Source organism: Parus major, chromosome 6 (assembly GCF_001522545.3).
Source record: "Parus major isolate Abel chromosome 6, Parus_major1.1, whole genome shotgun sequence".
NCBI classification, from domain to species: domain Eukaryota; kingdom Metazoa; phylum Chordata; class Aves; order Passeriformes; family Paridae; genus Parus; species Parus major.
This window is the reverse complement of record NC_031775.1, coordinates 10,434,732-10,459,899: the sequence shown is the minus strand read 5'-3', so window position 1 is coordinate 10,459,899 and position 25,168 is coordinate 10,434,732. Positions and strand designations below refer to the sequence as shown.

At 41.0% G+C, this 25,168-nt stretch overlaps 1 long non-coding RNA gene across 1 annotated transcript; it reads left to right on the top strand.

Moving 5' to 3' along the window:
* Nucleotides 1–1,162: 1,162 nt before the first annotated feature.
* Nucleotides 1,163–24,722, top strand: LOC117244661. Its single transcript, XR_004498161.1, has 3 exons — nt 1,163–3,427; nt 8,701–13,256; nt 24,444–24,722. It is a non-coding gene; the product is annotated as an uncharacterized LOC117244661 (long non-coding RNA).
* The last annotated feature ends 446 nt before the right edge of the window (nt 24,723–25,168 follow it).

Sequence of the window (25,168 nt, the reverse complement as noted above, 5' to 3'; positions counted from 1 at the left end):
TCTGCAAGGCCAGTGCCTCACACTGCTACCTGAGAAAGGCTCTGTGGACAGACCTTGGCTCTGTGCTGACCTGCTCGTCAGCAGCTTTGTGCAAGTAGCACCGGTCTGGTTTCATAGTGCTACTCTCAAAAGAGCTTCAGGCTGTACATCTCTCATGTTCTGGCATAGGTGAGAGAAAGAGAAATTAATATGTTGGAGTGAAAAGAGAATGGCAAACAAAACTAAGAGTCTGCAATGTGCATGGTCTTCAGGCATTATGGGTTGATCAGAAGAATGTGATTTTTTACATCTCATAAATTTCTAATTAATTTCTAATTTCTTAACTTGATGTATCTGTGTGATACGCTTTAATCAAGAAAAACTGACAGGCTGAACAGGATGTGTTGCAGTCCCTGCTTTTAATATATGGTCACATATGCCACACCACTCTTGTTGCATGAATTTGCTTGTCAGTAAGGAAAACCTCAATGGTTCGGTGGTTAAATTTGCTGTTCCTCTTGTTCTACACCCATGACACTTTCCATTCCTTTTGAAACAACTTTACCAATGTTCTGGCCTGATAATTATGGCTCATTTAAAATATATGTAAGCATTGTTTATCTTACCAATGAAACTACAAGACACGTGTATACTGTGAAGAAAAGGAGGATATGTAAATGCAAGTAGTCATAACACTATGGACACCCCTTTTCCTTTTCCTTTTTCCGTTTTCCTTTTTCCTTTTCCTTTTCCTTTTCCTTTTCCTTTTCCTTTTCCTTTTCCTTTTCCTTTTCCTTTTCCTTTTCCTTTTCCTTTTCCTTTTCCTTTNCCTTTTCCTTTTCCTTTTCCTTTTCCTTTTCCTTTTCCTTTTCCTTTTCCTTTTCCTTTTCCTTTTCCTTTTCCTTTTCCTTTTCCTTTTCCTTTTCCTATTCCTTTTCCTTTTCCTGTTCCTTTTCCTTTTCCTTTCTTTCCACCTGCCTTTCAGCCTTCCTCTATTTCTTGTTTTCAGGTCAGGATGCAAGAGAGTCAAGTCAGAGGTTTTGTTCTGAGCTTTTGCACTGATCTGTTCAATGAGCTTGGGCTACTGACATTTGGCTTTGAGTGTCAGCTACAAAGCATAATTGGAAGCCAGTGGGAGCAGTTGAGGAATAAACTACTACCCAATTCACAGAAGGGCGTCAGAGTGTCTGACCTGCTCTATTTAGCCATTCATTATTTCTCCAATACCTGTCAATGGATGTTTTTGGATGCTATATAGATACTTAGAAACATATTGCTAAATCTTGCTAAATCATGCTGAATAATTTCAGGTTGTGCTGTCAAATTGCCTGACAATTTAATTCTGGATTTTTTTCAGGATCTGTGTTCTTTGCCTTCTTCTTACTGCTGAAGGGGGGTTTATCTATATAATGGCTAATGTTGTCACCCTTAATATTCTCTCTTGCAGTCTTCCTCTGTCTTCCAGCTTATTCCATGCAGAGGTGTGCCCAGAAAACTGGGCTTTCTGCAAAACATTGAAAGAGTTGTCTGCCAGAGCTGTGTGCCACTGTCTCAAATCCCAGATGGGATGACAGAGGTGATTCTTGTCACTGAATTTAAGCCATTATTCAAACACAGCATTTTTACCTGGGTTACTGTCAGGAAAACAAATATTGGAAATCCATTTCCCACTAGCCAACAGCCAAAGCATCCCTCACTTGTATAAAACTTTCCTTTTGCTGGAAATAAAACTGCATCTCCTGAGCCCAGCATTGAGCATTTTAGACTTGTTTTAATACCAAGTAGATAGCAATGCTGCTCAGATTAACAGGCAAGGAAGCAGGCCCAGTATTCTGAAAGCCACATGCTAAGTAGCTGAACAGAATGATGAGCTGGGAATCAGGAAATAAAGATTGTGCTTCTGTTTCTGCAGGTGATCCACTGTGTAACTTTGGGCAAATCACTTTCTTCTCAATCCCTTTCTATCTGTAAAGATGATGAGCTCAATTAGATGATAAACTTGAGAAGTGAAAGTGGTAAGAATAATTCAAGTAAGGCAGTATCAGCCACATCTCTGCCTGTGTTTATTGCTGGTTTTCTGAATATTTGAATGCTCTATTTTGTGTGTGAACTAACATAGAGCTATTTATTTACCCTTGAAAAATAGCACTAGCTGTTACTACTTGTGTGAGGGCTAAGATAGGAGAGGGAAAGGAGGGAAAAAGGGAAGTAAAAAGCTTTACTTTTATGAAAGTGAAATAAAATATGCTACATGAAAATGACAATAGAAATGCACACTGTTTTAAGATGACAAGTCTGGGAACAATCTTTAATTTAAAGGGTCTTATCCACAGTTTTCATAAAGAAATGTTAATTGAAAGTGTGATGACATGTTTGGGATTTAAAGGAAATCATTCTGCAAAGGATTTATAGCAATCACAGCTCCAGAGCATTAGGATTACAGATCCTTGTGCTGTTCCTTTTCAGTGATCATGTGATTGGCCTGCTGTTAAATATAGCTCCCATTTAGCGAATTGAGACAGGCATGGGAAAGGTAGGGAGAGTTTCCCTTTAACCAGCGGGATTTCAGAGGTGTTGGAGATTATACAATTCATTAGTTTTTACATAAGATCAAAGGGAAAGAGGAAGTCTTAATTTGGGCACCAACTGCTACTGTCTGAAAGTCTTGCAGATTAACTGAGGACATGTGCAGCGCTAACTGCTTGTGTTAGAGCATGAGACTATTGTTTTATATCTCACTAACTCATTGTTCTCTTCCCAGAGATAATTCTCACACTTAAGACCTTCAGAGATAGTTATGTCTATTGTGAATAGTTCAGCAACCAGCTGGCTCAGAGGTTATTGCCTAAGCATCTTTCCCTTGGTCTAATCCCCTGCAAGGTTTTTTTTCTGGGCAGTGTTATTAATCTAAAATGACTGCTAACTGACTCCTGTGTCAAACATTATTCATTATGTGCTTTAAATGCTTCCTGCAGAGGCCAAAATAAATTTTGCTTTTTTAAAAGCGGACCACAAGGAGTGCCTATATAGGATATTTCCTAAAAGATTAGACTCTAGCAGTTTAGATGAGGAGGGGGAAAAAATTGTCTTCAAAACAAAGCTTCATAATTTAACCAGGGATATACAAAATGGACAAACCTCAATTACCAAAACTGATATTTTTCATACAGGATTATCTGTAAGTTGCTCTTGTGAAAGAAAACATGCAGCCTTGCAGGGCAGGAGAAATACTTTTATAAATATGTAGAGTAAGTGACCTTACTAGAAAATGAAGACCAAATAAACAAAATTCTTAAAACAGTAATTCTTTTGTGTCTGGGGGTTTTTTTCAGGTGTCACTGGTGTTGGCATGAAGCATGAGGGGTTTTTTGTGTCAGTGACACTGACGAGCCTTGCATGTGTAATGGCAGTATGGGAAGAGAGACGGATAGATTTGAATAGCAATAAGGTGGGTTTTCTTCCAGTGTGAAAAGAGCATGGGATTCATGTGTGCTGAGATGAAGTATAGCCTTTTGCTGCACAGTGCAAATATTTAATGCTGTTCTAACTACCCCCTGGTTATTGGAGTGTGACAGTTAATAGCCGTCAGCTGCCAAACGCAAAAGTTAAAAAATGAAGCCAAGTCAAACTTGAAACCCGCAAATCATAAATGTGCTGTAGCTTAGCAGGCAGATCTTCTCCAAAGTTTAGAGTCATGTCGACCTGAGCTGCCTCTCAAGTGAGAGAAGGATTGAGTGCATCTGTCTTCAGGCCCTCACTTTGCCAGGTACTCACAGGCAAGTTTTGGCTGGGCTTTCTGCTTCCCAAGGCCCTGGCACTCCCGAGTGACATTTGTAAAGGGGATTGAGTAAGGGCTGGAATGAAGAAAAGCAAATCATTATCATTATTCTAGATCAAATATCTCAAGTCAGTAGTGCAGTGTAAATGCATAAAAAAATGGAAGAGCTCCTAAACTGAGTGTGAGAGAAATTGTGTGCTCAGAAAGCCTCCCTGCCTGTGGTGCCATGGAGATGGTAACATTGGTGTAAAATATTGCCCTAAAAGAAGCATTACTGTGGAATAATAACAGCATATGAGAGAATATTTCAAGAAAGGTTCAGCTTGAAAATCACCTCTCATTCTACTTATTATTTTTCTTATCCATGCTAGAAGTAACACTTCACTGTACTTAAAAATTGCTCTGCTTGGAACATACCTATTTTTTGGGTCCCTGGGAACAGTTACATTCCCTCATCCCCTCTATATTTGCTGGCTGTTCCTCTGTGGTGGTAATTACCGAATGTAAGTGATTGGAAGGCCATGCTGCCCTGGCTACACCGTGTCCCTCCAGAGGACAAGGCAGAGCTCAAACACACCTCCTGCCCCAGTTAGCTCTATAAAAAGAGTAGGTTTGGGTTTTTTTAAGGGGTGAGGCAGTTAGCAATCACAGTAGCTTTTTTCAAAACATTAGATCATTGTCATATCTGTGGATCAGTGAATTATAAATTAAATCATTGATCTAACTTTGGGGTTCATTTTCAGAGATATTACTTATTTTGGGGTCTATTAATAGCAATCAAATAACTTGCACAATTTCCAGGGTTCCTCTATCAGCCTCTCACACGGACAGACCTATTTTAGTCTGGCCTGTCCTAAAGCATAGCCAGCTGCTGTGGCTGTCTTGCAGGGTAAGGACAAAGCTTCCCTATTTGTCTCCCAAGGTCAGTACAATAACAAACACATTTTATGTCTGATAGTAAAAAGCATTTGTCAGTGCAACTTTTGCATTCCGTAAATGGTGACAGATTTCACAAGATGAACACTGGATTTGTAGAAGTTTGTGCTCCAGATACAGGGTGTTTTGCATGTAACGTGAATACGTACGTGATATATTTCATTGCTTGAAATTAGCAGTAAAACAGCCTTTTGAGACTTGATGTTTATTATGCACCACAACATTTCAGGACAAAGCAAGAAACAAGATTTTAGCACATAACCCAGCAAATTCAGCTTGGGAAAGGGAGAAATTAATTTGGAATGACTTGTCATAGTGTGTTTACTATAGAAATTTATGCGAGCTCAGAAGTTAGCCCTTCTACCCTGCAGCAGCAGCAGCTTAAATTGGGCCATGGGAGTCTCATGGAATAGGAAGTTATTTGAGTTTCCCTGAGGCTCAGAGTTCTGCCCTGAAGAAAGCCTCACATATTGTTGTCTCAAAGAAAAAAGATAATTGTAGTGTGCTTGGGTATTAACTTGCACAGTATCAGCTACAGCTTCGCAGTTTGTGTTGACATGCAGAAGTACTGTGTCATCCTGAGCGTGACAGATCTGCTCACCTCTGCCTGACACAGTGTTTGCTCATCCTACCTACAAAGTCACAAGGAGTGTGTTTTATTTATCCTAGATGAGGAATTTTTTCCTAATGACCTCATTTTTCTAAAAGAGATAAAGATGGGGCAGTGAGGAGGATATCTCCTCTGTATCACAGGGGAGAAAATCTGAGAAAATCAGCTTCCCTGAAGACTCATTCACTCTTTGATGAACTGAGGATGGAAGAACTATCCTGTGCTGAAAAGACCAGTGAGATTTCTAACAATCCATTGTTGCTTATATCTCTTCCTATATTTCACACAGTGGTGAGGAATCAACTCTGTTACACCAGTAGGGAGCCATAGAACTGGCCTCTTTGATTTAATTTGATTTAATTTGATTTAATTCTTGTTCTTTAATTTTCCATGGATATAACCTGCCCATCCCAGTGCTATCAGTGATATCAAATGGGCACAGAGCACAGGGAATTTGCCATTGCAGCCCTGTGCAGAATCACAGCAGAATTGTGCAGCTGTTGGGTAGCACACAGGGCAGAAAAGATCACAAGGGGCTTGGTTTATTTCCCCTCCAAACATCACTGACAAAAAAAAACAGACACAAATGCCTGTTGCACAGACCTCTTGCCTCTCAATTCTGCTCATTTCACAATTCTGTTTGGCTGCCCCTTTCCTTCCAAATCCTAGCTATGAATACTCAACTTTAAAAGGGAAGTGCTATGGAAGGGGCCTTCGTGCAGGACTCCCACCGGCTGCCACTCCTGCTGAAATAAAAAGATTGCAAGAAGCAAGAAGCAAGAATTTGAATGAAGGACAAACGTCACATATGCTGTGTGCTCTGGAGGACAAATGCTGCATACAAAATATGTTTAATTGCTGAGTTAATTATCCCACTAAAGTCTAAATGTTGGGTTTTGGCACTCCCCCCCCTCCCCTTAGTTGTTTACTTTTATCAGTTAGAAAATAAAAAATCAATGTCACGAAAAACATAATTATATTCCTACTAATCTGGAGTGTTTTCTCATTTGAGTACTGCAGTCTGATGCATTTTATCACTTTCCATCAGATTATAGCAGTGGAAATTGCCAGCTGAAAGCTATGGCTTGAGAGCAAAAAGGTGGAATAAGCAAACCCGCCCCAAAGCCATGTGCCTTGCCAATCAAATCTTATTACTAATGACAAAGCTTCTGCGATTTCCTTTTTGACAATACATGAATAGCTAGTGAATAATTGGTTCAACAGGAGCCTCATTACAGTCCAAAAGAGAAAGCAGGATATTTCATGTGAATAATTTGGAATGATTGGTAAAGATGAGGCATTATTACAGGATTGCCTTCTGCTCTGCAGTCAGAAATATGCAGTCTCTTCCTTGTTGAAGTATGAAAACATTTTGTAAATAGTTCTGGGTACTCCCAAGTGGTGGATGATCTTGCTACTCAATGAGATGACTTTTTGGTTGTTACTGTTTATGGATTAAACACACTCATTCTTTACACAAATGGAACATAATTGAGCTTTGTCTGGGGAGAGCAGCTGTGGATGCATCCTCCCACTCCCAGAACAGGTTTTGGTGTAAGCTTTGGGTGCTTCTCCTCCACTGCAGCACACAGGGTGATGATGCTGACCTGCAGAAACCCAAGCCCTGTGCCTGTGCCTTGGCTGCCCCCAACATTCTGCTTCACTCTGTGCCGTCCAGTCTGGGCTGGAGAGGACAAACAAGTGAAGTGCCTCAGGCTGTCCTCAAGGGCTCTGCCACTGCAGTCTTCCAGCTGGGCAAAAGCAATACAGAAAGCTCAGCCTGGTCAGCAGAGCGACCTGAGGGTGTTTAGCAGAGTGGCTGAGCCTGTGTCACACACCCGAACTGCTCCCTCGCCCCAGCTCCCCTCCCCAACCCTCACGAGGCAGGGCAGTGCTGTCCAGCAGGGTTCTACCGAGTAAACCATGCAGATACTCACACTCCTGTCAACTTGGGGAAAGGCAGAAGGAGCAGAGAGGAGCTTTCAGGGAATTTCAGCCCTGGGACTGGGAGCTAACACCCTGTAAACACAAACCTTTAGTTTGAATTGCACCTCTGGGCTCCCTCCCTTGTGATGGGAGTCCAATCCTGCCAGCCCCAGTATTTCTGACTAGAGAAAATTAACCTTACAGCCTTGCCTGGGGTTTTCATAAGCTCCTAGATTTGCCTCATGGCATCCTAAACTCAACATATACCTCAGATTTTAACAACCCCCCCATATTTTAAAAGGAAAGGCCAATTATTATCTTTACCCTGCAATAAGAAATGCTTCAATGAAAATCACTCAGTGACTCTGGCAGCCCCTAAACTGAGTTGCCTGGCTCCAGCCATCTTGGATGAATGTGAGCCCAACATGGGAAACTCAGCAGTGGAGCAGCCGTCTCCTTGTCTGTACCCCTGAGGATAATGAAGCCTTCTCCAGTACGTCATCCCAAGACATCATCTGTGAAGCTTTTAAACAGTCAGTGAATGCATTAAAATATTGCTTTAAAGATAACCTCCAAAGGTCATTCAGTCTTGAGGCAGTGCTTTGTTAGTGATCCACGGAGTTCAGAGTCTCTTGTTCTCTGTTGAGTCCTTTAGGTCAAATCGAGGAGGGCCTTGAGAAGCACCAGTGAGGTTCTCAGTACCCCCAAGGACACAAACCCACATCCCAGCTGGGCTCTTTTCCTAAGAGGTTCAGCAGTCTGTGCCACAGCAGGACCATGGTATGAAGGCAGGTCTTGAGGAGAGCATATTGGGTGAGCATCTGGTGAGAGTGTCCATATGTGTGCCAGTGGACACACATGCCCTCCTGCTCTGGCCTGTGCCTGTTTTGACAGGAGCCAAAAACCAGGGAATTGATTTTTCACCCAGTGTACCCACTGTAGCGCAGCACAGTTATGCTGATGTACAGAGACATACGCTACCTGCCAGAATCTGGCTAATTCCTGCCAAATTCATGACTGTAATAAATAACAACAGCAATGTTGAACATGATCCTTCTCCTCTAGGCAGTGAATAAAACAGCCTTCCCAAATCAGAGGCTGTGGCCTGATGTCAAGTGGCTGCAACCCAGCCAACTCCGAGCAGCTGAAGAAGCTACGTATACCAGAGGAGATTCACTGCAGGGTAACTGACAGAGGGGGAAGCAGGGGTAGCAGAGCAGCATTTCCTAGGAGTGCCCATTTGCATGGATAACAGTAAAACTGAGCTGTCCCTTTACCATGCTGAGGCTCCTCACCCCAAATGTGGAGCACTGCACTATCGCTGCAGGACTGAAGCTCTCCAGGGGCTCCAGAGCGTTGGCAGACCCATTCTCTGCAGGTTTTGAGGTTACAGACAATGCCCATGTTCATTTCCATATCCCTGTAGCCTGCTTTTTAAAAACATTTACTCCATCTCTTTCTCTTTTCACAGGTCTTCAGGTAGCTGTTCAGCCAAGTGTGTATTGCTGGCATTAAATAGCCCTGCCTGAGATGAGAGCTCGTAGCATCAGGATTGATATGTGAAAAACATCAACAAATTCAGGACATGCGGCAACAGTGAGCAGGATTTCTGTGAACAGTTTGGCCATTCATTAACAAAAAGAAAATATTTGTCATCACTTTTCCCCAGAATGTTTTTACAATGGCAGCTGCTACCTGAGCTGGTATTTGTGTTGCTGAGCAAGTGAGCAGCATCCTAAGGAAATAAACACACAGGCAGGTGTGCAGCCATGCTCATTTGCTGCTTTTTGAGGGCAGAAGAAGGGTGATGTAATTAGCAGACACATGTTTAAATTTTTAATTAAGAGTTTTAATGGATTATTCACTGCCTACCAGAACACACATGCTCTTACTTTCTCACTTTTTCAGTCTGGGTTCCTAAGGAAACCAGGCTTAGTCAGTCATGCTGCCTGCCTGCCTGCCAGCCTTCCTTCCTAATCAGTGTTGAACTCTTTCGGGTTCATGGCAGGCGAACACCACTTTTCTGGTAAAATCATGACTGCATCACAACACAGTGGTAGCAAAAGGTCTGAGCAGCTGCTGCAGAGTTTAGCAGTAGGCACAAATAGATTTTTCCAGGAACAGGGCCGAGTCTCCAGCAAAATCAGCAGGGGCAGAGGGAGGAAGGCATGAGAGCAAAGAAGGGGAAGAAGAAAAAAAGATCCTGATGGGTTGACTGCATCTTTCCCAGACCCCCTCTGACTTACTTGATGTTCAAAGAGCAATTTTTTAACATTTTTTTAGTCTCATGCCGCTTGCTGATGCAGTGATACTGTTTGTGGTACCTGTGTGATAGATACAAGTTGCAACATTGGGCTGAAGGGCACAAAACTGAAAGACCTACCGGACTGCAAGGGTTCTAAGTGCCACTGCTGGCACAAGTAATTTTCTTCTGCTTGTGAATTCATGGAATGATTTCCACGACACCTCTATACTTTGTGTAGAGAAAAGCTAGAGATCTAAGAAAAAGAGTTCCCAAGGTGTCCAGACCAGCATTCTTATCCCTGGGAGTGTGGAAACAATGTAAGGCTGTTCATTTTCTCCTTCCATGATTCAGTATCATCATTGGTAGGTTTGATTCCTGGATTAATCCACCATTTCTACTCTTCTGTGAAGGAAAATGGGTTAATATTTTTGCTGAGATCATCCGTCGTTAAAAGTTGTGGAGATTTTGAGAGGAACAGCCTGTCAGGAGGCAGCCATAGCTGGCTCTCTGCAAGGAAAGGTGAGCTGGAAGCTGAGACACCAACACAGCTGGCAGGACCGAAGTCTCAGCAGCCCCACAGCCCCCAGTGAGCCAAGCAAGGCAGGTCCAGAGCGGGGAGCGAGGATCAGGCACAGCCCTGTGAACACCAGGCAGGTTCCTGGTGAAGAGGCAGGTCTGAGACCAGGCTGGAAGTCAGCTCCAGGTCAGGGTTTAGGTCCAAAGCAATGGGTCCAAAGGCAGGGACAGGCATGACTGCAGCACGGCAGGAGCTTTAGCTCAGATGGGGCCTGATGGAAGGGGCTTAGCTTAAAAGCAGGTCCCACAGGAAGTGGTATCAGCCCTGGCTGTGTCCAAGGCCAGCAAAGGAGTGGGACAGCTCTCAGCTCTGCAAGCTCCAAGCTGGCCCTGAGCCCAGACAGCCGAACAGCCGGGAGGGGGCCTGCTCTCAGGGCCCTCAGACAGGGCCCTCATCTCTCTGTTTGCCCGTGCTGAAGCATGGAATAAGTCAGAGAGTTGCTCTGTGGTGTGGAATGGTCCCTGATGGCTTTAAATCCCATAATTTTCCATTTTGGATTTAGGCTTGCCAGATGTAACTGCTGCCTGTTGCCTGGTGGTCCGGCAAATAATTTTTCCAAACCTATGGGATCTGACAAAATCATGAGGTTGCTCAGCACTTGCTGGAGCACCTTCTGGTGGATATGGGATGGAGAGGACCCTGTGTTTGTGCACAATGTGAGATGGATGACCACTTGGGGAGTCCAACTGCAGAGTCATCAATAATAAAGCACAGAAACTGATCAGCCAGAAATGAAGCACATTGTTACAGCCAAATAAAAATAAAAATAGGAAAAGGAAAGAAAAAAGGAAAAAAAAAACCAAAACAAACTAAACATCAGGCTCTTTCTCAACGGGCACAGTTTAAGTGGGGAAAGTGATTCCACTTCACCCATGCAACCCCTGTGCCCTCAAGGCTACACAAACACACCTGGCAGCTGGACTGCGTCTTACTTGGGATCTGATCTCTCAGACAGTCCCAGCACAGTATAAAAAACCTGAATGTTGCAAAGCTAACTGGCAGGGAACTCCTAGCACCACAGTGCAAGAAGATTCTTGTCCCATAATTGGGCTCTGCATATTTGTCTTGATTGTTTTGCTGCAAAATACCTCAGCAAAACTACAAAGGATATATTTGACACCTATAGCTGACAGGCTTTTTCTACACCATTTACCAAAGCAATGTTTTGTGTGCCTTCTGTTCTATTTGCTACGAGAATTATCCATGCATTAACACAGTTTACAATCACTTTCATTTTTGTTACTGTTGCAGCCCCAGCTCGTGGGTGAGGTTGTTTATTAATTCCTTCCCCTGGGGTGCCTGGAGGTAACACTTTGTTCTGCGCTGGCACCGCCCTGCCGGTGAGCGGCTCGCAGGAGGGTCCCTTCTGCTCGCCCCATTTCCAGCAGGGCCAGGGAGGGATGAGTGCTTCAACCGGGCTCTTCCTTTATGTATCAGAGGTTCTGCTTAAATTCCAGGGCACGACAGATGCCTAAAGGCCTCTCCCACACTGGTGTCTCTGTCAGAGCTGCTGTTTGAAGGGATATGGGGAGTCTCTCGCTCAGACTCGGAGAAAGGTGCGTCTACACTGCAGCCAGACAAGACCCAGCCTGAATCTGGCTGGAGAAACAATCTCAGAGCCTTAGGATCTCTCCCCCGTCCCCTAAATCACTTGTGTAGATAAAGTGTTGAACACAAGTGTTGTAGAAGCAGAGAGAAATTATTCGTGTTATGACTCTTCTCAACTTACTTAGAGAATACAACTGTGATCTTTAACTTGTTACTGCACGTTTTGCTGGTAATCTGCTTTGTTTAGACTGTTTACATTATTTTAATAACCTATATATAAACCATATATCATTGCACCAAAAATGTGTGTGCATATGCATGTATGAGCATGTCTCTACAATTTTATAGAGATAGTAAGTCATTTGGTTTTACATGTAAAAGTTGTCTTCTTATGTAGTGCCAGCTTTTCAAGGTCCTGGCTAAAAGCAATTGTATTAATTTAGGAATAAGATTGCATTAGACTTATGGGAAAATTCTAAGACAAAAATTCAAAGTACAGCATAGAATTGAAAATATAAGATACATTTTGCCTTCTTCTGCCCATTTCAAAACCTATAAAAAGGAAAAAAATTGAAACCTAAAAACAACAACAACAAACAAACAAAACCAAAGCAAAACAAAAAAACCAAATGAACAAACACCAAACTTGGTGAAAGGCAAAAATTAAATCAGCAGTTAGTAGGGGAGGAAAAAACCTTCTTCCAGGCTTCCTTTCTACGGGAAAGCATACATCAAGGGTTGAAGTGAAAGAGAATAGGAATATTTGGCTGGAGTTCAGGCCAGTTCTAATAATGATTCTTTCAAAAGATTATTTGAATTCATATAGCTGAAAATATTTGCCAGTCTTTTTCCATGTGAAATGTTATAAATCAAAAGGCAATGGATATTGTAAAAAGTCCTGAAAGTATTATATAGATGAATTTTCCACTGAGCATCCAAAATCCTGGAAATATCACATACCCTTTAATTCACCCTTGCTAGCACCTTCCATGGAGTATTGCCTTCATGGGAGCTGCTCACAAACTCAGATATTTGCAGTGACATTTTTGTGCGTGGCAAACTCTTGCAAAATGTAAGGTTTTCTTTTCCCTGGCAGTGCAATATGCAAATACACTCCACTGATGCAAAACTGAGCCCACTTAGTGCAGCTTATCATACTGAAATAGCCTCATCAGTGCAAACACCCAGCATCCTCTTACCCAGGCTGTAATAAGATCTCAATGACATATACACGGGTTTGTAGGATCAGATTATTATTTGTGTAACATTAAAGTCCTGCTCTATCTGGCAGGCCAATATATGGCACTCCTCATGACATTTAGTTACCAAGAAAACTTGGAGACACAGTGCATCTCTCTGGGAGAGCATTAACAGCCCTGCCCAGTCTCAGCTGGAGCATCCCCACCAGCCCAGCCCAGCCCTGCCCCAGAGCCCCATTCCAGCTCAGCCCTGGGCTCTGTAGCAGGAGCTCAGCTGCAGGCAGACCTGGTCCTGGCCATGGGATTTGTTTTGCCAGGCTTCAGCCCACACCAGCTCTGCAGCTTGGCCTTGGCTTTGGCCCTGCCTCATCACCACAGCCCTGCCAAGGATCACCAGACCCAACACAGATCCTGCCGGGCCTGACCTCGGACCTACCTCATCACCACAGACTTGCCTGGTGAGTTTGAATTTTGGTCAAAGTATCGGGGTTTGCCTTCCCTGCTCCCTTGCTGCCAGTCCTGGGATACCCTTTGGCTTTTGGGATGCAGGGAGCAGCTGACCCTCGCTGCTCCCTGATACGGTACCAGCCTCTCATTGTGTGTGCTCAGCAACAAGAGAATGAAACTAAGGGATGAGTTACAAGCTCAAAAAATCTTGTTAATAAAGGAATCTGTCTCAACACCCTTGCCACCATTAGGATGGGCCATGTGAAGGATTTTTTCTAGTGTGTCTCAGATTCTGCTTCAGCAGTATGAAATATAGATCATTAATTAATTAGAAACAATTCAGTTGCATGATCATAAGATTGTTTTTCTTTCCATGAATGGATGTAACTCATCTGTCTCTGTCACAAGTGCTCATATTTGTCTCTGGGGAGGGTTAACTCTGTCTAGCCATAGGAAATAATAATCCTGCTTTCTTAAAAACAGCCGTAGGGCCGCTCATGTGACAGAATCCTCGTACCTGGAACAGTGACAGGCTGCTGCTGCCCAGCTGTGCACCACGGGACTAGGGTGGGCAGAAGCAGAAGCACAGGCTGGGGGCCTGAGCATCCTGCTAGCTCCAGCTCTTACTGAGTCCTTCTGATGCCCCTCAGTTGAGCTGCACATCACACACAGCCTCCCTTCTTGCTGAACTAGCAATGACTGCTCTGCTGCATTGTAATTCTTTATAAGAGAAGACTGACTTTTGTTGCTGGCAGACACCTGTCAGTCCTGAAGTATGTGCATAGTGGAGTGCAAATTTTCTGGACTTGTGCTAAAGAAACCTTTATCGGGGGATTCTGGTAGGTAGTGGTGCTTCTTGGTGTGTGCAGGGAATGATTTTATTCCTTCATTGCATATTTTGAACTATCACATCTTTTGATCTTAAAAAAAATGCTCTACTAAGCCTCATAAGTTCATAAAGCAGTGTTGAAAAATATAAGATGCTCCTGAAATCAATTGTTGCTTAAATCCACATGTATTTTGAAATGTCTAAAAGCTTCTTTCTCCACAACCTGGAAAAAATGAATTTAAAAACCAAACAAACACATACCCCTGAAGCTCCCCCAAGGTCAACATGTAGTCATTCAACTCAAGCAGTCAGTCCTGCCTGTAAAGAACTACACACTTTAATATTGCTAGACTCATAATGGAGATCACAGTGGCGTCAGTTCTCAAATCAAAGAGAAATAAAGGTTCATGTTTCTGTCCCAAGAGAAAGCAACTGGATTTGAAGGGTTGTCAGTCTAGAAGTTTCAAACACAAACATGTACATGTGCCTGAAAAGCCTGTCTTCTGGATGTATGAATTACCTTTCTCTAGACAGGATAGTGTAGCATAAAACCCTCTGAATGGCAGTCTCTGGCACTACTGAATGTGGCGGAGTTTGTTCAAATCTTTCGGTTAAAAACTATTTAAAAACAGAAAGGAAAGTGGCTACAGGTTGTTTAATTGGTTACTAGTGAGGAATATGGCAATTGCTTACCCAAAATAACCATTTGTAGTAAACACTAAGAAGAACTTATTTAGGACTATCATTAAGGTTGCAATGGCTTGAAACGCATTAGAGAGAGAGAGATTTAGACTGAACATCAAGAAAAAATACCAGACAACTGCAAGGTGTGTTCTCTATGAAATGTTGGGAATGTATTGAGGGAACCTCATGTCACTTTAAGGTAGCTCACTGAGGAAAAGGACACAAATTAGTTACACATTTGTTCTGGAATTTCATTTACACATCATCTTTAATTTTAAGTTCTAAAGAACACATTTTAAGGAGAGGTCCTGATGAAAGAAATTAAATTTACCAATTTAATTTTCCTCATTGGGATCTATGTTCTCTGTTTCTTCTCTATGACCCTATACTTGGAGCACTTCCAGAACTAAATCATCAACCCAAAACAAGTCGCTTCTTTCTTCCTACCTTCTCTCAAAAAGGAAGGAAAAAAATCAGAGAAATCATGAAGAGATTTTTTAACTAGATAAAATCAAGGAAATTTCAAACTGAAGTAGGTTCTTCTGTTTAAACAGTGGTTAATGCTGTTACTGATTAGAATCACAGTAGTGCCTAGATGTCTTAGCTGAGATGAGTGGGGGGGTATAATGTCACTTTCTTTATACTCTAGATCAAAAAGACAGCCAAAGGAGGTATTACTGTCTCTGTATGTTAGAAGATAAAACTCAGGGAGGTTAAGTGACTGCCTTACTTTTAGGCAGCCTGTAACAAAGACAGAAAATGAAGCCAAAGCTTCTGGGTTTCAGTTTGGTGCTTTATTCCAAACTCTCCCTCTGCCAGGGAGCTTTGTTAGGGTAGGACTCCAGAAAGGTTTGCTGTACACCAGTACATTTCTGCCTGTGTAAAACAGGAACTACAGTGCTTGGATCAGGCAGGCTTTGTGGCATGAATTGGAGCCAGTTAACGTAGCTGGCTGCTGGGTTAATTCTTTATGAAATGAGATTGTTGTTCATGTGTGTCATGCAACTGCACTCAAGAGACCTGATTTTGATTGCTTGCAGTACCAGCTGGGAAGTCAGAAGTTTGTAATTTTAGAAGCAAAAGGAGAAATGTAATTTCCTGGACTTATAGATGATTTTTTTAAAAGCAATTACCCAATGTCTATAGAGTCAACATGTAAACTCAGTGTTAATTCTTTTCTAAGAGGTTAATTGTTATAAGAAAGAAGCTCATATGCAGCAATTGAAATTGGGTGGGTTCATCACTTTATTCAGAACCCCACTCCCAAGCTGAACATCTTCTCTCTAATAATCCTCAGCATTTATACAGACAGGAGCGTTTTTGAGCTTTATCAAGAGGCAGACTAATATCTTTCCTATTTTACAAACAAGGAAACTGTGGCAAGGAGCTTTTGGCATGTACATACAATGCCATGCCTTTAAAACTCAAAGGATCCTGCTGCCCACTATTGTATTTAATCTCTTCACCCATATTATTTCCCATTAGACTATTTGTCTCTGATAGCTTGGGATAGTGGTACATTTGCAGCCAAGGAAAGATTGAAAAGAAATAAGAGAAGTGAAACTCTGAAAGAAACAAATGACTAGTAGGCTTATTTACTGTCCTTTCTGAAATACAGACATTCCTTTTTCCTGGATCTAGTAAGAATGGAATTATTTTTCTTATATTCCTGAATATTCTTGATTTACAGATAACTCTTCTACTCTACTTATGTTTTAATTTTAACCAAATTTCAGCCTTGCATTAAAAAGTCAACTTTTGCTAATAAAAGCATAAAGTTTATTGTGAGTGCTCATTCTTTAATATGCTGCCTGAATTAATAAAGAGAATTTCTAGTTTACCATTTAAATGATATTTTAAATTCTGTCACACCCAATTCTCAGTATAAGGAGACCTCTAGTATAATAGATAATTTGATAATATCTTAAAAAAATCCAAACAGGCCAATAGGCCCCAAAATAGAAAATGCATATGTCCAATGCAAATAATTTCCCACTTGCTTATTCAGTTTTAGTACTAATTGAAAGGTCTCCTATGCATCTTGGCATTTGCAATGATAACACTTGTGAGAAAGTTAGTTTTATGATGTAATGTGGGAAATTATTACATATATTTGTAGATTCCTTTTCTGTTAGGTAATTCAGCATTTGCTTTCTTTTTGATTCTTTTATGTATCCCTTGCTTCCCAGAAAGATCACTGGGGCCACAGATGAGCTCTTTATTTAACTTCAAATTATTTTATTTCAGGCCAGAGTTTCCAAAGATTAATTATTTGGTGTGCTCTACTTCAGATTGCTTAATTTGCAGGAAATTAACATTCAGCATTACTTGGAAGTGAAGGAAAATGAACAGATCATTTATAACAGCCTGTCATTAATACCATACACATATTTTTCTATTCCCAATGACTGGGATTTTAAATTAGCCATACAAAATTAAGCCCAAACATACAAACACTTAAGGTATGGTAGTCAGTTCCTCATTTTTTGTAAGATCTGGGATTATTCCCTGAAGCAGGTGTGTAAATTCATAAATGCACACATGAGTATCTAAATATCCCCACTAAAAACTTCAAGATTATTCAGTTGCAGTTACACATCATGTTCAGTCCACAGCAAAGCTGAGAGTTGACTGAGGTTCCTGGTACCCACCTTTTCTCCCCAGACTGTCTGTTCAGGCATAATTACATCTGTAATCGCTCCCTGAGCTGATACAGTTTAGCTTATACACTTTTAATGGCAGGTCATTTCTAGCACGTCTGAAAAGTTCTTTGCACCTTCTGTGGGGCTGTTTGTGTGTGGGTGACAATCCGGGGGATGACTCACTGGATGCAAGTTAAGCATCCAGCTCCTGTCGAAAAACAATAAGAGTTGATTAACTCCCAGCTGAGCTTTTGAAAATATCCAACTTTGCTCTTAGGCCACCCTTCAGCTGAAGATAATGCATTGAGAATGCTACTAGTTGCAGTGGAGCAGAATATTCATCTTAGTTATTAGCTCAGGCAGCATGATATCTCACTTAGCAGCAATAAGCTGTGCTAAAAAAAAAATCAAAAAAAAATCTGGCAGCCCAGAATTAACAGAGTGGGTGAAATACTGTGAGGAGCGAGAGAGGCAGTGGTGGATGTTATGGAAAGACACAGGGTCTGATTATCCAGGCGTTGAGAGGGATGGGGGAAAAAAAAGAGGGGATGTTCTGCAGCTTAATTAATGGAAAGAGGCTTGTGCATCTGACAGCAGCCCCTCTGCAAGGTGAATTCTTTCATAAAGAGCCTCATTCATGAGTTGCCAAGACATCCACAACCTATTCTTGAATTCACACAAAAATTAAAAGAAAAACAACTGACTGGCTAATTTAGCGACTTGCAGGATGCAGCTGGTGCTACTGTTTTCACAAAAAAAAAAAGGCCTTTTCCCTTCCACCTCCTAACCATTCCAGCCTTCCTCCCCACCCCCAGCTATTTTGTATCCTGCTGCACCAGTGAGGAGTGTGACAACTCCTGACTTAGCTGGCACTGTGGGATATCGAATAACAAAGGGGAATAATATCAGGATAACAGAAGGGATCTGGCCAGTGCTAGGGAAACGAGCTCACCGCTTGCCCAGGTCCTGCCATCAGCTGAGAAGTAGAACTTCCCTGTTTTTTTATTTTAATTTTTTTTTAATTGAATAAACAAAGGGCTTCATTATGCTGGATAATGCAACTGGCACCTTGATAAATTAGCAGCTACCTCTCCTGTGTAGTCCTGAGGAGACAGTTTGTGTAGTTCTATGCATACGAAGAAGACACTTCTTTCCAACATTTTCTTTCAACGTTTTCCACTTTCTTCTTTCAACGTTTTCAACACTGATATGTTATTACCTTAGTTCTTCCTAGCTTCTACTTCACATTTTCATATTACCTGACACAGAAAAACAAGTCTCTCCTGCCCTCCAAATCCCTTTTCACTCAGATTTTCCTTCCCAAAGGATATTTCATACAAAATCCTTCTGTGCATGACGATAATTTTAACAACCAGAGTTAGTCAGCTTGGAAGCCCTAATACAAGCAAGCCAGTGGTGATTTTTAAGGGAGCATTGAGCAGATCTAAAGGTTCCTGAAAGGGTATTTGAAATGATGTGGTGTATTGCCACCTGACTCTGACAGGCCTTCTAGTCCAGCTAACAGAGCTTGAGTTGCTGCAGTACCGGCAGCTATGGGAAGTGACTGAAATAAATTGTTTGTGCAGTCAGAGCTTTATTTAGCAAAGAAACCTCACAACTAATGCTGCCAACAAAGAAAGTAAAGAAAACATCATACAGACACCACTAAAAATCCAGCTGGAGATAACAGTGTGGTCCTTGACACCAGTCAAACTCCTCTTGGTTCAAGCTGCAAAAAGAAAAGACTAGAGTGGATTTTGCTCAATTTCCAAACATTGCAGAGCAGACTTAAGGTTTTTCTAAGCCTGGGCTCAGCAATTTCAGAGCTGATTTGCCATGTGGATGATAATAATAATAATAATAATAATAATAATAATAATAATAATAATAATAATAATAATAATTAATAGTTGTTGGTTGTTGTTGTTGCTATTGTTATTATTGTTACTATTATTACTTCCCACCCTTAGGGAGAATGTTGGTGTGCCAGGAGATGCTAAACAGAAGTTCAAAGGCGAAGACCTCCAACCAGCTTTGCAGTAGGGGTTTTCACTGTCCACTGAGTTTGAAAAGTGGTCATTGTGCCTATCAGTCACATTTCTTAGAACTCTGGTGCTGTTGTACACCAAGAGTTGGGTATCAGCAGGAGTTGCCAAATTGTGTGGCTGGTAGCAGCCTCTCTGGTCATTACTATTTCTTCAGCTTATTAATAGGATTTTTAAAAATATATAGTGGAAACTGAATGAGAATAGGATTAACAGGAATATGGTCAAGCTTTCTCCTACCCTATTCTCTCCATGTTTCTTGGCAATCTTTGATCAATAAAAAATTGCAACAACTACAGATCTGGAAATTTTCCCCTGGCTAAAACTGAGCTATAATATAGTACACCCATATCACAGCTGGAAGTTGTGAGGATTCTTTCCATTACATTAAGGACTGTCAGAATCCTTTTGCAGCTCAAAGTAACTTCATTTAGCAAAACTGCCTTTGCTGTCTCTTTTATTGATTCTAAGTACTGAGGATGGCCCTCTTTTCATCTGAAGGGTTTAGCAAGTGTGCTACCTGCCTTTTTGGAGAAGCTTCCCCCCTTCTCCCTCCCCCCTGCTTGTCCAGTTGGACCTGCAAAAAGTTATGTAAGTCATGTTCATTAAAACAAAGACCAAGAGAATATTCCAGCAGTATGGAGAACACAATGAGCTGTAGGGAAGCTGTGAAAGGGACTTGGTGTGAACCTTAAAATGAATCCCCCCTCTCATAAAGTGACAACCCAATATCCCCAAAGGGAACAGCAGGAGGGAAACCTAAACCTGTCGACAAAGTCAACCGGTAATGATTGGAGAGTTAATTACTTTAAAGCTCACAAAGACAAGCTGAGGTGTTAAAATGGCCCCTGCAAACATCAGCATCCTCCCCTTTCACCAGACTAACTAAACGCAGCAGGACAGTAGCAAGAAGGACCTGAGCAGCCCCTGGTTATGGCAGTTTTCACTACTTCTGAGTGAACTGATCTTTACTAATTTTCAATTTCATGCTTTATCTCATCAGCAGCCCTCACAAAGTATTACTGTAAATGTGTATAAAAACACAAGGCTGCATCAAGTTCAGTGGTGCTGGTTGGTACAGAGTCCAGCAATATATCTGGCCCCTCCTCTTGGGATTAAGCCTCAAAAAGACCACTCTTGCACTCAGCAACAAAATGCTTCCTGTCATATCAGTGCCTTTTACATGGCTAAAGGAGAAACTTAAATCCAGTACAGCTATAACTAACAATTTACTGTGGAGCCTAGGTGCTAATCCTTTTTTCTCCAGCAAATTTGTTTTGAGTCACATTTTATATTAAGATTCCATTTGTGAGGTTTAACACCAGATTAGCAGGTGTTTCAATGTAAAGAATATAGAGGTTAAACACATTGGTAGGCTGTTTCAGATGATGATGAGCTATTGTTGTAAAAAACCCTATTGACCCATTGGACCCATAACAATTGATTGCCATTTATTAAAACATCTATTAAGCATTTACTAATTCTTTATTATGCTTAAATAGAACCTCCACATCAAGTACTGTGAGATACTGTGTATATGAAAGACTATTTTATAGACACTGTCATGTATAAGAGCCACCTGTTTTTTTTCTTTCTTTGCTTTTAGCCTTCTCCTTTGCACTCCCAAATTCTATTCATTTGCTTCTTTAACACGTAGCATAGTTAATGCAGCAAAAAGACATGTTCCTGCTAAGGTCTCAAATGTATGTTAAAAGGCCAGCAGTTCCTTCTCCACGACTAGCACAGGACCCCTGAAACTGGATCTCTTGTGGCCAGAGTAGAGCCCTCAATACTCAGGTGCCCAGATTTTTCCTGAGGCCAGCATCCTCTTCTAACCACTTTGCTTTACACTTTGTACATCTCTGGTTGGAGAACAAGAAAAATAATACTCACTCACCTAAGAAGGCTCTTACAGGAACTAATTCATTAAGGATTGTAAAGTACTTTGATATAGCAGTGTGGTATATTTGCCAGAGTAGAAAGGAACATGTGGGATTTATTATAAACAGTCACTGTCTCCATCCCTGTGGGATGACAGCTGATCTACCACAAACACTTATTTCCAAATTACAGTATTATGCCAATTACAACTCCTGAGTTGAAACTGCTATAGTATTTACCTTATAATCTGCTAGTTTCAGGAATTAAAAAGCACCCAAATCAGTAAAATGGCAGCAATGAGACTATTTTACACTATTATTCAACTTTATTAAATGTAATAGATGAGACATCAAATGATCAGAAAATATGCCCACAGGCTACTCACTTTGTGTGTACATAAATATATGAGTGTATATATTAATATAATCTATAGTGCTTAAGTTGGGCAGTGATGCTCTGTTGTGTGCAGCAATGCATATCCTCATACATAAACCAAGAAGCATTCTGTTTGTGTTCAGAGAGTAGACTTAGTTTCATGGATTAATCTTTCAGATTAAATTAAAATATAAAAGGCTAAAAGGCTGAGAAAAAAAATCACAAATTAAAAGAAAAAAATAGAGAGAGAAAATAAAAAGGCTATTTTAGTCCAGAAGGAATATGAGGTTGAAGATTAGGGTTGCAGGGAAGCTGCTGGCAGGTGAGCTAAGCAGAGGAGGTGGTGCAGGTAAAGAGTTTATGCATTCAGCTCATAGGCAGGGACATGCTTGGGATGCTTGTAGAGGCTGGGACAAAACTCACTGCACTCTTAGGATGACTTTTCTCCCCTGGGTCAATTCTTTCAACAGCATATGCCAGGGGATGCAATTTCCAGGTGACTGTAGTCAAATATATGGTTATGTGTGGTAATAATAGAAGGAATGTCCTGGCTTGGTTAAAGTCATAAGATGTTTTGCCAGACTTTGATGGGGGCCAAGATTTTACCCTCCAGCAGCTCCAAAGATAAATAGGGATCTGTCACTATACCAACATGGACAACTACATAATTGTTTCTAAATATGTAACAGCCCCACTAGTTCTAATGGAACTGCATCAGTGATTAAAGCCCTCACAGGGAAATTCTTAATATGGCAGTAATTTCATGCACAAGAATTTTCTTACTGATTTCAAGCAAGTGTTCAAACTCTAATTTGGTGTTCTCTTTTGTACACTGATGAATTTGTTCTGCACATGTCTGGGCTTCATTTAAGCAGTAGTCTCCAGCATGTCTTACACCAAAGCCATACATACAGCAATTTTCAGATTTTGACTTTTGAGAACTGAATTTAACTCATACAATGCAGAGCCCTTAACTTCTTGCTTTCTCTCACTTGTGATCCAAAAATAGCAGTGTTAATGCATTTTCAGAATAATTCTAAGGACTTTAGAGGAGAAGCATATGCTTACTATATACTCTACAATGTAGATGTGCAATCATGTATATTTTTCCATGGGGGGAGTGTGTGGGGTGAAAATCCTGTAAATAAGATTATTTAAAATATAATAAAAGCAAAGAGACTAATAGAACAAAGTGAAATGGGCCAAAATAGTTCTTTCTACAAGAATACATGGGAAAGTTATTTTGACTTTAGATACTCTTCTCTAATATTAAGGACATTTTTTAACAGGTGAAATGGGTGTATTCAACGTATAAGTGATTAGACACCTGTTACTCCTTGGGGGAGTTAGTTGTACTTCATCAGTTTGTAGTAGTTATGGGAGAGAAATCCCACAAAATCTGCCCATAAAAGACATACTAAAGTGCAAATTTTATTGCTTGCACTTACTTCCTTGATGGGCTTATTACTTTTCCATAGATATTTTAATATAGGCTTGAGGGTGTTTTCATACAATAAACCAAAAATATTTCTTATCTAGATGACAAACCAAAATGCACACAACATATTAGACATCCTCAGTTAGATCCAAGGCATTCCAGGTACTTAGGTTTCTCTGTGTAACATGCACTGTCTCAAGCTGAGCTGCACTAAATTGCCATGATGTAGCTCTTTTGAAGTTATAATTTTGGAAAATAGTATAATTTACAGTGACAGTGGATCTGAGTTTGCTGGACGATGATTCATGTATAAAGAGGTTCACGTGCTTAACTTCACCATTTACATAATATCAGGTACACCTGTAAATGTCAAGATCCATAGGAGTCTCTCTGCAAACAAAAGGTTCTTGAATATGTTAAAAACTGTAACACAACACCCAATGACATATTATCCTATAAAATTTATTTTTAGGAGAAGAGTTAAATTGAGAAGAAAGAATGGAATTATTTAAACCAGAGACTTTTATGATTTTTCTCTGTGCTATTACTTATGTCTTCATGACACACTCATAATTTCAAAATGGCCAAACAGATTATCAAATTTTCTCCAGTGTTTTGTTTCCTGAACTGGGATATGGACATGCCAAGTTTCAGTTTCAAGAAATTATTTTTATGTTTTTACCATTAACCAAGTTGTAAATTTCCCGGGGGGAAAAAAAAAAAAAAAAAAAAAAAGTTTCTGATGGAAATATTGACACAACATTCAGAATAGTGTTGCAAATGTGACGCACAAATTGTGCTGAAGTGATTTATAATGTTTCCAATAATTTAAAAACTATTTTAAATCACTGCCAGGTCCTGCATAATACATGAACCTTGACGGATTCTCCAACAAGTATTAGGTCACTACACATTTCAATTTCCCTCTTTATGTTTAAAAGGCTGCATCTGGCAGTTAAAAGACTAAAACCTCAGTCAATGGTTATGGTGTGATAGATACATGCTGGAATATTATTTTCACCCGGTAGCTTTCTGTAAGTAGGTCATACAATTTTACAGTGCTGTGAAACATCACCAAAGAGCTTCCTTACACAATATCTCCAGCAACTGACTCTGAAAGAAGTTGCAGTAAACCTTAATGCTTTTTTTTTTTTTTTTTTTATTATGGAAACTTTGTTTCCTTACTAGACTACATGCAGTACATCATCTAGGGAGGACCTTCATGATTTATTGTAGAAGGTCATTTTCCACCCACTCTTAAGGAGATTTTTTTTTAATTTTACTTTTAAATTTTCTTCTTCAAGACCGGATATTTTTAGAAAACTTTTCAGGCAAGCACCTAACACAACATGTCATCCACAAGATGTGGAAAAGAGGCTGTTGAGGAGAGCCCTGGAACAGTCATGTTTCAAGTTTGGGAAGATGGGGAATATCTAGTTGTGCCTGCTTGAGTGGATGCTCAGGTAGGTTGACTGTCCTTCTATCCCTTGTGTGGTACCCTATGGGACATACTCCATGGTATTTTTTTGTCATGCCACGGTGAAAAGTGATGTTTGGGTGAAAAGTGCTGTTTGCTGGCCATAGGTGAGAAAACCATCACAACAAGTATTAAAACCCAGGAACAGGACTCGATGGTTCTGATGGGTCCCTTCCAACTCAGCGTATTCTGTGATTTCTGAAAACTTCACCATGGTGAGAGGCCTTTGGCAGCACCGGTCAAGGCAGCGTGGAGAAAACCGAGCTTTAAGTCCGTGCGTGTTATCACCTTGTTCTTTAAATATATTCCTCGTAACATCTTGTTACATGTACAAACTCATTGGGAGGACAACATCTGTGATTTGTTCACGCTGCTTCCACCCCTCAGACTAATGATGGTAGGCTCAAGCACAGCCCTCTTCGCCGGCCCGGGGGAGTGTTCAAGGCCCAAAGGCTGCCTGAGGGGTGCTTCCATCGAGGCACTTCCAATCGCCCCAAATAGGACGGGAAGCCCAGCGCGACCCCCCGAGGGCGGCTGAGGCCCCCGGGAGGC